We start from the raw sequence: 12,744 nt of genomic DNA, 5'->3' as shown, positions 1-12,744 counted from the left end.
GGAAAGACTTGGTGGCAGAGGGAGGTAATCTGAGTGTAGTGTAAAGTTATGGCCCCGATGAAATTAAAACTCCTGACCTGAGGCAATGTGGCGGGCGTGGTGGAGTGAGCCGGCAGGAGCGCTGCCCCCCTGACAGGCCCGTATCTCATTGTGTGTGGCACTCAACAGAAGAGGTGACATAAAGGTAAGGGTCATGAGTTGGCTGAAAAGAGATGTTCCAAAAGAGAATTAACTTTGTGGCCAGTAAAGGGATAAACATGGAGGAAGGAAAAGAGAGTGGTACGTAAAGGGGTGCATAAATGGTGTCAAACGTACAAAAGTACCGCCCTCTAAGTCTGCATTCTGTTAAGTATACGAGTGTAGTAATCATGTCTTTTTATTCTGATAATTTTTATTGACATCTTGGGGCCTTACTAGGCATGAAGGACTGCTCCTCCCAGGACTAGTCAGCTTCTGCAGAGAGTAAAGAACTCAACCTGCAAGCACACCTTCACTTGCAAACCAACCAGCCCAGAGACCACACCCCCAACAATGTCCCCTATGGGGCTCTCACACTGTGGGCCACTCTCCACTTGCCCTCAGGATCCTATGGTCAGTACTATAGACTGGATGTTTGTGCCCTCACAAAACCCACTGAAATTCCAAACCCAATGCGGTAGTATTAGGAGGGACTTTGGGGAAGTAATGGGGTCATGAAGGTGGAGCCCTCGTGAATGAGATTAGTGCCCTTAGAAGAAGCTGGCTTGCTCTCTTTCTGCTCTATGAGGACACAATGGGAAGTTGCAGTCTGTAACTGGAAGAGGCTCTCACCAGAACCCAACCATGCTGGCACCTTGGTCCCAGATTTCCAGCCTCCATAACTGTAAGGAAGAAATGTTTGTTGTTCAAGCCACCCCATCCATGGTATTCTGCTATAGCAGCTCAAACTGGCTAAGACTGTTGGGTGCTGAACAGCTGGGGACAGAACCTATGCCTTGGAGGCCACTGAAATTATTCCCACTAGCCTGCTTACCTGCTAAACCTGCTTACCCTGCCTCACCCATTTCTCCTGGCAGAAACCACAAAAAAGGCTTATGCCCACATGTTCCCTTTGTTCTTGGTCTCCCAACAGACCTCGGTGACTTCCTCCTTTGGCCTCCCCTGGTCTTCACTCTGTGACATGACATGCCGCCTCCTCCAGGGAACTGTAACAAGCTGTCTGTCCAATAGCAGGGATCTCCTCATCTGTTGGCCTTACTATATGTGAATTAATGATAAAACCTACATCTTAAACGGTAAGCTATATGCCAATGGGGGGGGGGGGGAGGGTGGAAGAGGCCATAGGGAAAGGAAATGAGAAGAAAGCAAAGTCTCAGAAGAGAGTTGAACAGCATGGCTGGGGGAAGTGGGAGATAGTCCAGGGTGGTGCCTGGACAGCACAGTCTAGCTTCAGCCACTGTGAGCAAAGCGCATGTGTGAAAGACATCAGAAAAATGGAACTCACTCTGCATAGGCACATCCAGCTTCTATACTTCTTTTCTTGCCTTACAGTTTGTTATATATGTGATTTCCTGGTAAGTATGTCCATGTCTTCTAATTTTATGGCTAGATAGCAATCAAGAGTTTGGCAGGCCTATTTGCACTGTACCTCAGGGATTCCTGGGATTGCTGAGATAAGGAAAGGGGATGGTGAGCTAGAGAAGGGGTTCCAGGGGAAGGGAAAAGGATATGTCAACCTCAGAAGCTTCCTGCCACTTGTCACTCCATTACACTAATACTGTATTCACCTTCTGAAAAATTAAATCTAGACATGGTGCTATCCTATTTTCAACACTTTGATTTCTGCTACTACAAGGTCTGGTGTGCAAATGCATCCCCTGTTGAGTTGGAACCTATCTTTCTGGGGCTTTCACCCAATTGACTTTACTGAACCTTCAATTTCATGGAATTTCTCACCCTTTCTCAAACAGACTGTGCTGTTATAACCAGTGGAGCACTCATTAAAGACCAGTAAAGGAATGGGAAAGTCATCTTATCTTAAAGGATGGACAAACCATGGAAAACATGGTTTCCTTTCAATGCTGAATCTGTCCCCTCTTCATCCCAGAGAGAGAAAGATGTGACAGGACCTGCAGAACATGTAGATCTCCTCAAGCAACCAGCTACCTGGACATAGCCAGTGCCTGTCTTTACCCTCTCACTGGCAGAAAATCAGAGAAAGAGAGGGGGAGAGAAAAAGAGAGCACCAGGAAGATGGCTAGGCTGCACAAACTGTTTGTTCCAGAAGACTGAAGGTGCAAGAAGAGTCAGGACTTCCCTTGACGCCTTTTATAGCAGGCCTAAGGCATGGATCAGGAATGTCAAGTTCTGGTTCATCATGGCGTTGAGGGCATTTGTAAATACAGTTCTCTTCCTCCAGCTTGAATCTGGGAAAGATTGAAGTAGCTTCCTTTGATTCTAAGAGTGAAACACTAGAAGAAGGAATGCAGAGTTTCTGCATTATCCTTAGCAAGTAAGGTCTTAAAAAAAAAAGATTTTATTTAATTATTTGAGAGAGAGAGATTGAGCATAAGTAGGGGGCAGAGGCAGAGGAAGAGGGAGAAGCAGATTCTCCACTGAGCAGGGAGCCCAATGTGGGGCTCGATCCCAGGACCCCAGGATCATGACCAGAGCCAAAGGCAGATGCTTAACTGATTGAGCCACCCAGGTGCCCCCAGGTAAGCTCTTAAAAAAGTATATATCTATTTTCCCCATTGCTCTCTTCCAGGATGGGAACCATATTATTCATCAATGTTTAACACAGCAGGTGGTTAGCAATAATAAGTTATTATTTAGTGAGTAACAAATGAATGAATGAATCCTAGGCTGAGGGGAGGGAATGAATAGAGACTTTTATATCTTTACAATAAAGACCAAAAAAACCCATAATGATAAAGACTCTCACATACTTAATGTCATTAAATCTCAAAACAACCCTGGGAATTGGGATTATTCCCATTTTTCTCATGAAAAAACTGGGGATCAGAGAGATCAAATCAACTACCTGCATCCACATAACTGGTATGTAACAGTACTAGAACAGGACCCCAAGTCTTTCAGCTCCAAAAAGGTAATACCAGAGCTTCTGGTTAGTCTTACAGAGATACTTATCCCTTAAAAATAGGAAGATAACTAGAGAGGGAAAGAATAGAGGTGTGGCTACCAGATTTTACTCTGCCTAAGAATGAATTAAAGTTCATATTCAAAGATACAAGTAATGCCCATGAAGCAGTGAGAAAAAGAATGAGGAATAAAGTTTATACACATATAATCCATGAAAGAGAAAGAGCCTCAACATTTCTAGGAATCAGGGAAATACGTATTAAATTGAAGAGATGTTCTAAAACCCAACATGGAAAAAATAAAAAAAAATTAAAAAAAAAAAAACCCAACATGGTAAAACTTTAAGAAGTTTGATGATATCAAGCATAGCTAAGGGCAAGCGGAAGTGAAATGAGGACTGTTATATACTCCTGATAGGACTGTAACATGGGACAGCCACTTAGGAAGACAGTTGTCATTTTTTTATTAGAATTTAAGATGCATATTTTCCATGACCCAACAGTGGTCTAGAAAGTGGATTCTGTGTATCTCGGAGGACATGCATGACTCATTATTAGGAAGGCATGATAACTTCTATTTATGTTTAACTTTATACCATCCTCTTAAATTTCTTATGAGAGTCTCTTTTGTGGAGGATGCTAAGGAGCACTGAATAGGTGCCCTGAAAGGGCAAGGCCACTGGTTCCTGGCTGGCAGGAATGTGGCCGCCAAAGGCTCATGGCTGAGCATCTAGAGAATTCCCCTCTGACCAGGGAAGTGGCCTCCCAAGTGTCCTGGGCAACATGTACCTGAAGCCTGTCCGTCATTAGAGGGGTTATGGTATGGGGGTTAGCGTCGTCCCTTGCCTCAATTCTAGATGGCTCTAAAGGGTCATCCCAGCTCCTGAACTCCCAAGGGACCAACTGAGCACTCTAAGTAACTACATTGCAGTTGACCATCTGTTGGTCTACCCTACTCTCCCTGCTAAAGTTCTCGCGTGCAAACCTCAGGGCCTCATTTTCTGTTTCCTGGGCAACTGACCTAAGGAAGTTTGCTAATGCACACACTGGTATAAAAGCACGTACACATCATTTACAGATATTTAAATGCACATATATTTTTGGTACCTGCTCAAAGATGCGTTTTGCTGGTAGGGGTGCTTGATTACAGGAGTTTAGAGACTAAGACGAGGTGAGTTGTGACCCCCTCAAAATGCAAAGGCTGAGGTCCTAACCCCCAGCCCCTTAGAATGTAACCTAAGTTTGGAAATAGAGTCATTGTGGTTGTAATTTTTTAAGATGAGTAGGGTAGGCCCCTACTTGAGTATGAGTGGTGTCCTATAAAAGGGAAATTAAGGCACAGATACACATGTACAAGGAGGCCACCATGAGACTGGAGTTATTTTAGCACAAGCCAAGGAGCTACCAGAGGCTAGGAGAGAGGTGTGGACAAGCTCCTTCCCTGGTGCCTTCCACAGGAGCATGACCCTGCTGACACCTCTATCTTGGACTTCTCGGCTCAGGAATCGTGAGACATAAAGCTTCTGTTGTGTGTGGCTCTCTGCTCCGCCAGCCCTTAGCAAACGAATCCAATACCCGAAAGAAACAGTCACCAATATACATGGGGATGCATTCTTTGCAAATTTGCAATTGCAAGGCAGAAAAAAAAACTTATAAACGATTGAAACGTTCACTGGCAGCTAAATAAAATATAACATATTCACGGTATGGATACTTAGCTGTAGTTTAAAAGAATGTTGTAGGCTTCAATACACGGACACAAAACATCCAGCGATTGCTCTCAGTGAGTCAAAAAGGAAGGAGCTGAATGACATGCGTAGAACAATACCACTTAATTTATGTTTAAGAAATAGAATGGAATGCCATATCCTTTTATAAGTGTGTCTTTAAATAGGAATACAGAGAAAAAGGACTAGAAGGATATGCTCTCAAATCAATTAATTTAAAATTTTATTTAGGCATTTAGTCCATGAAATGCAGATTCCCAGGGCTCTATCTCTAGGGATTCTGACTCAGGAGGTCTAGGGTCAAGCCCAGTGACTGTCATTTTTTTTAAAAGGTTTTATTTACTTATTGAGAGAGAGAGAGAGAGAGAGGGAGAGAGTGCAGGGGGAGGTCGAGGAAGAGGGCGAGAAAGAATCTCAAGCAGACTCTCCGTTGAGGGCAGAGAACTCCATACTGGGCTGGATCCCAGGGCCCCAAGATCATGACCTGAGCCAAAATAAAGAGTCAGATGCCTAACTGACTGAGCCATCTAGGTGGCCCATGATTGTCACTTTTATTAAGCATCCTGCAGTGATTCCCATGCTTTGGGTTACCATAGGCTCCAACAAGAATCAAAGAAAATGCAAGCACACCTATTTGGCTAACAAAGCTGATTCTTGGAGTCTTTTCACAGTTTTGAGGAGAAAGGAAAGGGAAGAGGTGGTGTGGAGTGTATTTCCCCCCTGGGAGAGCTGGTCACAGAGAGCAGAGCTCCCCGTGGCAAGGCTGGCCTGGCCGGCGCTGGCCATGAGGGCCTGCCAACTGCCGGCCAGGCCTGTGGCTATAAGGAGCAGCCTCTGCCCCCCCCCCACCCCTCCCCACGGATTGGCATATGGTTGGTTCTCTGGATTTTGACTGTATTTTGAGAATTGCGTTATAAATAATTTATCCCCCAATTAAAATGTTTTTCTTTCAGTGAAAATTTTTATGTGTGACTTGAAAAGATGGCATATTCAGGCCTCCCCCACTCTCCCCCCTGCTCTGCACACCACTCAATTTACTGTTCCTTGTTCATGTTCCCGTAAGACTTTACACATACACCATCTTAAGAGTTATAGCAGACGTAGGTGTGTGTTTGTGTGGCTTCCGTCACTGGCTCCAGCCTCCTCCTCATGGTAAGCAATGGTGTTTTGCACCATGTTAAGCACATGTCATTCACTCATTCATTCACTCCCTCCCTCATTCACCTACTCATTCACTCACCCATTCACCCATTCACTCACTCATTCACTCACTCACTCACTCACTCTCACTCACTCACTCATTCATTCATTGACTTATTCTCCAGGCATTTACTGAGAGGCTGTTGGGTGCTGGCCAGGCACTGCTAAGACACCTGTGAAAAAGAACAGCATTTGCCCTTAGAAGTTTACACTCTGGTGAAACAGGTCATTGCTACCTGGGCTGAAATGTCCCTCTCCATCTCCACAATCTGATGAATGAGGTCACAGCAAAACATGATAAATTAGTTGTAAAATAAGACAGTTTTTTTTTTTTAACACAGAAGGACTCGGTTACAAGAGGAGACTTTTAGATACTCTCCAGAACATAGGATCTTGAAGACTAAGATGCCAACCATGCCTAATCCCGGCACTGACTCTCCTGTTCCCAAGTCAGGTTAGTGTGAATTCAATTTCACCACCAGCTCCTGGAACGGCCCAGCCAGATCTGGGGTCCCACCATCAGGGACTGCCCAGTGACACCATTACCAACATCGTCATCTGTATGACCCTGAAGACCCCTGGACTCATTTTGGGAGCACATGGTGAAGTCGGGAGGGTTTGCCTTTGAAGCGCTTGAGATAGAAGAAAGAAGAAAAAGCCACCAATCTCTACTTTTTTACTTATCATGCTCTTCAAAGGGTGTGAAGGAAGTGGGTAAACAAGAAAGAAAGCCAGAGAGCTTAAAGGATAAAGCACCTGGGAATACTGCGGTGAAGAGACGGTCACAGCTGTGCCTTCCAGAGGCCTGGGCGAGGGGGGAGAGGCCAGGAAGTTGGGGAGGTGGAAGGCAGAGAAGTGGCAGAGGGTGGGGAATAGGAAGGGGTACAGGCGGCCAGGGAGAGGCCAGGAAAGGAAGCCGGAGTCCACTACTTGCGAGCCCTCTGGTGACCGTGGCATGGAGCAGACACACAGGTGTCATGTAGGCGACATAGTAGGCTTTGAAATGAGCGCATTGAAATAAATCAAAGCTTTCAAGTCATCTGGGAGGCTGAGCTGGGCCACCCCCCCCATCGCGCCCTGGCCTCCCGGGCATGGGTCCCATGCCTGAGGCCACAGCCTCACCCCTGGTACAAGGCACAAGTGCTCCTGAAGGAGCCAGCACCATAGCTCAGCCCTCTTTCCCTGGGGACTGGGAAGCACCTGTGGTCAGTTCCATCCAGGTGTCTGCAGGGCACTGTGGTCGTGCCCTGGGAGTCTGTGCAGAGATGCTGGCCGGCCTCGTCTTCACTCAGTAGCTGACCTCTGTCCGTTTATGGAGCAACTTTGTATAGATCCTCAAAAGGCACTGCTCTACACAGACCAATTAGAAAAATATGTCTCTTCCTTGGGGTCTGCAACCTGAGCCCCAGGTACGGCCCAGGGCTCTGAGTGGCCCTGTTTTCTCATATTTATGCACAAGGTGCAGAGCCATCGTGGGGCTGCTAGGGCTCTCTGCACAAGGGAGAAGGAGAGAGTGGAGGCGAAGGAGCCAGGCCCAGGCATCCGTCTGGGTGGAAAGGCAGCTGAATTTTCTCCACGATGTGGAGAGTAAACCGCGTCAGGCAGCAACTCTCCTCTTTTAATATCGGGCATTGAATTATTCAAAAGCGCTTAGATTGGGAAGCTGGCCTGCCCCACTCCTATTAATCAAATGGCCAAAGCATACATTGGCTTTCAAAAGGTAGTTAGAAATGAATTTTATCCTTTAAAAAGTAAAAAAAAAAAAAAAAAAAAAGAGAGATGAAGTGCCAACCAGAAATCTTTACAATGGAACACCTAAGAAAGAAAGACAGTCATAATAACTGCTAAAACCTTTGTATTGACGATATGCCTATCTGTGAGCAGTTCAAAGTCTCTTTCTGTACTTTTAAATGTACTCATGCCTCTCAACCTGTCTGTGCGATAGGGTGGGCAGGTATTATAATTCCTATTCTTGCAAGAACAGACGCAGAAAAAGGAAATGTTTTGTATAAGCTCACAGAGCACATTATTAGCATCTGAGACAGATGAAGGTTCAGGATCCTGCTGCCCCGTCCCGACAAGATCATGTCACTCGAAAAACGATCCAAATGGGAGCAGAGAAAAGACCCACATTGCTTCTGAGTCTGTCTTGGATGATCATACTGACCAGCTGAAATGAATGATGCTCCACTTATCATTTTTTTTTCCACTTATCATTCTTAATAAACATCCTGGAGCCCACATCACAGAGACCCAGCTAAGGCAGACTTTACTGGCTACCCCACTGCATGGGACTGACCAGCTTTCAGAAAAAGCAGGCGAGGCACGGCTCAGGGCCTCGGGGACGGGCACACCACAAATGCCCGAATCACCAATTAGATATTTGTCTGTTACTAATAATAACTATTTCATTAGGCGTTTTCTGTCTGCAGGGAGCAGCGCTCAGTAGTTGATGTAATTTGTCTCCCAAAAGGCTTTCACAACCTTGTGAAGGAAACAGTATTGTCCTCAATGACCACAGGCATTAGAGCACTCATCCAAGTCCATGCAGCTGTGGATTCTTTCCACATCCTTGCAAATACTAACAAATGCTGCTGTCTATGAATGAAATCAATTGTATTTGGTTTTTCCAGAGAAATAGAACCAAATATATATATATAATTATATAAATTATATATATATATATTTATATATATTTAGAGAGAGAGAGAGAGAGAGAGAGAATATTTATTATAGGAATTGGCTTGTGCGGCTGTGGCCAAGAAGCCTCACAATCTGCTGTCTGCAAGCTAGAAAGCCAGGAAAGTGGTTGTATGATTCAGTCTTAGTCCGAAGACATGTGGGTCAGGGAACCAATGGTGTAAGTCCCAGCCTGAGTGCAGAAAGGCCCAGAACCAGCAGCACCGACATCCAAGAGCAGGAGGTGGACGTGCCAGCTCAAGCAGAGAGAGAGAATTTGTCCTTCCTCTGCTTTTTAAATTTTATTTGGGCTTCCAGCCTTTGGGTGATGCACATCCGCATTTGTGAGGGGCCACCTTCTTTTCTCAGTTTACCCATTCATACACTAATCTGTGCCAGAGATGCTCTTATGCACATACCCAGAAGTAATGTCTTACCAGTTATCTAGGCACCTCTCAGCCCAGTCAAATGAACACATAAAATTGTGTCCTGTCAATTTGCTTTCCCACCAAGATTTTTCATAAAATAGGGGTGGACTAAACTAGGTAGTATCAGACTGCATGCCAGGCAGTTAAGGTAGGTATTGTTTTGTGAAAGAGTTGTTTCAAATTGTGCGTGTGTGTCTGTGTGTGTACACACATGCTGCTGGGGGGTGACATAGTCTGTTTCCGGTAGGTCACAGCAGAAAAGCCCAAGAAGCACCAATTTAGGGGGCAGTCTTATCTTGTCACTCAGCTTCCTGAGCTTGGCCTTCTTCCCTCTCATGACCACGTCAAAAAGATATTGTGCATCTTGGAACACACCAGGTGGTACTGATAACATGCTCGCTGGAGATTGACAAAAAAAACTAGGGATCTTCCTGTCAACTCCACAAGGCTTCTTGGGATTTAGCTCATTTCCTTCTTTGAATTACATGTGAGCCTAGTTGTAAGGGTCTGTGTGATCCGAAGTTGCTGAGGCCAACCTGGAGTCCACAGGTAGGAGGACGAGAGGTTAAATCATTAATGATTAGAGCAGGCTTGATACCTGCAAGAGTAGGAGAACTTTTAGGCCTTAAACCAAGGCCATCAGAGGCTTCAGTGTTCGCGAGTGAATTTATATCTGGGCTAAACTGGCTGAAAGCATGAAACATACAGTCAATCTAGTTCAAAGGTGGCCAGATTATGACCCAAGGCTCTCTTCCATTGTGGTCAAGTTTAGTGGTACATTGGGACCATCTGGGCTGCAGCAGAGAAAGCAGAAGCAGGAGGTCCTGCTGGGAGGAAAGAGATTGAGTGAAGACACACATCTGGGAGAGGAGGCTGCTGCTCCCAGCCCCATTTTCAGAGTCCTGGGGGTGTTAGAGGTGCAGCAGGGAAAAAAATGTGAATGTACCAATAATGGGGCAGGGGTAGGGATGGGAGAGAGCTTGGCTGGGGGCAATGCTTTCCCTCCCCTCTGTCTCAGTCAGCTCAGGCCACCAACACAGAATACTATGGACTGAGTGGCCTAAATGATAGATACTTATTTTCCTAGTTCTGGAGGCTGGTGGTCTGAGATCAGGGTGCCTGCATGGTCAAGTTCTGATGAGAGATCACTTCCTGGCTCACAGATGGCCCTCTTCTTGCTCTGTGCTCATGTGGCTGAGAGTAAGCAAGCTCTCTGGTGTCTCTTCTTACAACGACATTAGTCCTGTAGGATCAGGACTCTACCCTTATGACCTCATTTAACCTTAATTCCTTCTGTAAAAGTTCTATCTCCAGTCACTGCATCTAGGGCTTCAACATATGAATTCTGGTGGAGGGACATAATTCAGTTTGTAGTGTCCCCAGTGTGGCACACATCTGAACACTGACCCTTTTGTCCTTCGTTCACAACAGCTAAGACTTGTGGGAGCCCTGCCAGCTGAATATAGGTGCTATCTGCTCGAGAAAGTTGTTACAGAAGTTAGAAGTGTCCCCATTTGCAGGGACAGAGACTCAGCATGGTGTGCTAAGGAGAATTATCTGATTCTGTTGTGAACTTCCTTTCCGTTTCCCAACCAGGCAGCCATCTTTTTGTTTTCCTCAGGAATAAGATGGAAAAAATGAAAAAACAAAACAAAACACAACCCAAAACCCACATGCATATGTTATATAGATCTCCAGAGGGTAGGATTATGGGGGTCTTTCAGTCCGTAACTTATAACATTTCATGAATGCTTGAATTTTTAATCAATGTCATGAATGACTTTGTAATTAAAAAAAGTAACACTTTATAAAAAACACTTTATAAAAACACACATAGCAATAACACAAGCAACTCACTGAGTAAAATACACAAGGGTGATGAAAGCTCTTGGCTCACATTCTATAAAGTTCTATGAAACGGTGGGATCTGGAGAATGGGACGCCTCCGTGGGGGCTCTTTCCCAGCCCATGACATGATTTCAGAGGGGAGAGTAAATAAGACTCTTTCTCTACATGAAAAGAAAGCTGGAGAAACACGTTGGGTATGTTTGCAGATAGGGATGATGCCCACCTGGACTTCTGGGCTGGAGGTGAACTCGGGCAGAAGCCGCCCTAAAAACTCCTAGCCTCGACGTCGTGTCACCTGATTGGGCTGGGGGCTGGGTTCTCAGGATGCAGTCCTGCACCTGACTCCCGTCCCTAACCCCAGAAGGGTGGCTGAAGTCTGGGACTGCTTTCAAACGTGTCCACAGTGCAAATAAAGCATCCTTTCAGTGGGGAAGGCCGTCCACAGACGCTCGAGTGGAAACCAGCCGTGGAGCAATGAAAGGGTTTTATTAGAGCCCTAAGTGTAGATAGTGGGAGGCCTGGGCCCGGCTTTATTAAACTGTGGCTCTTCCCTGCTGCCACCTCACTCTTGCCAGAGCTGTTGTTAGCCTGAATGAGGGGCTCACGGGACTGAGAGGAGAGCTCTAAAAAGGAAAGATGAGTCCAGATCCGGGAGGGGTGCCTCTGCTCTCACCGTACAGAAACGCTTAGGACCAGGTCGTGTAAGCACGCACATTACAGAGAAACTCGGGCCCTACGTGCTGTGGTTGCCGAGGAACTGGGCCACGCTCAGCTGCAGCCAGCATTGAGCCCCACGTCTGGGAACAGGGCTCCCTTGTGCATTTGGAGAAATAAAGAAGCCCTGGCAGGAGGGGCTTCATTCCGCAGGGATTCTCAGCAGTTCTCTGCCAGAGAGCGGTGGATCCTTCTAGCAAGGATGGTACCAGCCACCCAGGCAGCCTTGGGGGTCCCGAGACATACTTTGATAGAAAAGGCTCTCTGTTGCTGGGAACCCCCCACCAAACAGCAAAGGCAGGGGGCCTCTCCAGAGTGCAAATCCCAGGAGGGGAAGGGCTTTGCCATTTCAGAGAAGGATCCAGAAGGGGCTGGCTAACTGTCCCATGCTGTCCCTCTCCCCAGGTCTCCTGTGGCTCCCTTCCTCTGGTTCGCCCTGAGGAGTCTGTGCAACTATGGACAACCCAGATGTGTCCCATCTTGGCCACGCGGTGCCGGGCCGGCTCCCCTCTCCAGGGCCAGCTGCAGGAAGCTCTGTCTTCAGGCAGCAAAGCCCATGACACAACAGGGGGCTCAGCGATCAGCCTGAGGGGTTGGGGGCTCTCCTTTCCTGGACTGTGGCTAAGAACGTGGAGCACAGGCAGTGGCGGACTCTGATTTTCACGCGTATGAGCTCCCTGCAGCTGCTGTAACAAATTGCCACAAACTCAGTGCCTTAGAGCAACAGAAAGGTATCCTGGCACAGGCTGGAGGCCAGAGGTCCAAAATCGGCATGAGCAGGACCACACTGCCCTGGCGCTCTAGGTGGTCCCCAGCATGTGGCTGCCTCACTCCAGCATCTGTCTTCACGTCACCTGGGGCATGTGTGGCTTCGCCTCTCCCAGCAGTCTCCTGTCACCCTCTGCCTTTCTCTGACAAGGAAATTTGTCACTGGATTTAGGACTCCCCAAGGAATCTAGGATGATCTCATCCCGAGAACCTTAGCTTCGTTGTATCTGCAAAGAGCCTGTCGTCCAATAAAGTCAGATCTGCAGGCCCGGTGGGCATATTTTGGGGCCCATCATTCAA

At 46.7% G+C, this 12,744-nt stretch overlaps 1 long non-coding RNA gene across 1 annotated transcript; it reads left to right on the top strand.

The window, feature by feature from the left end:
* Positions 1 to 793: 793 nt before the first annotated feature.
* On the top strand, positions 794 to 2,690 carry LOC140626277 (uncharacterized). The gene is made up of 3 exons (XR_012025467.1): positions 794 to 862; positions 1,112 to 1,274; positions 1,950 to 2,690. It is a non-coding gene; the product is annotated as an uncharacterized lncRNA (long non-coding RNA).
* Positions 2,691 to 12,744: the final 10,054 nt, after the last annotated feature.

This window comes from Canis lupus, chromosome 37 (assembly GCF_048164855.1).
Source record: "Canis lupus baileyi chromosome 37, mCanLup2.hap1, whole genome shotgun sequence".
In the NCBI taxonomy this organism is placed as follows: Eukaryota; Metazoa; Chordata; class Mammalia; order Carnivora; family Canidae; genus Canis; species Canis lupus.
This window is presented reverse-complemented; position numbering and strand designations above follow the sequence as displayed.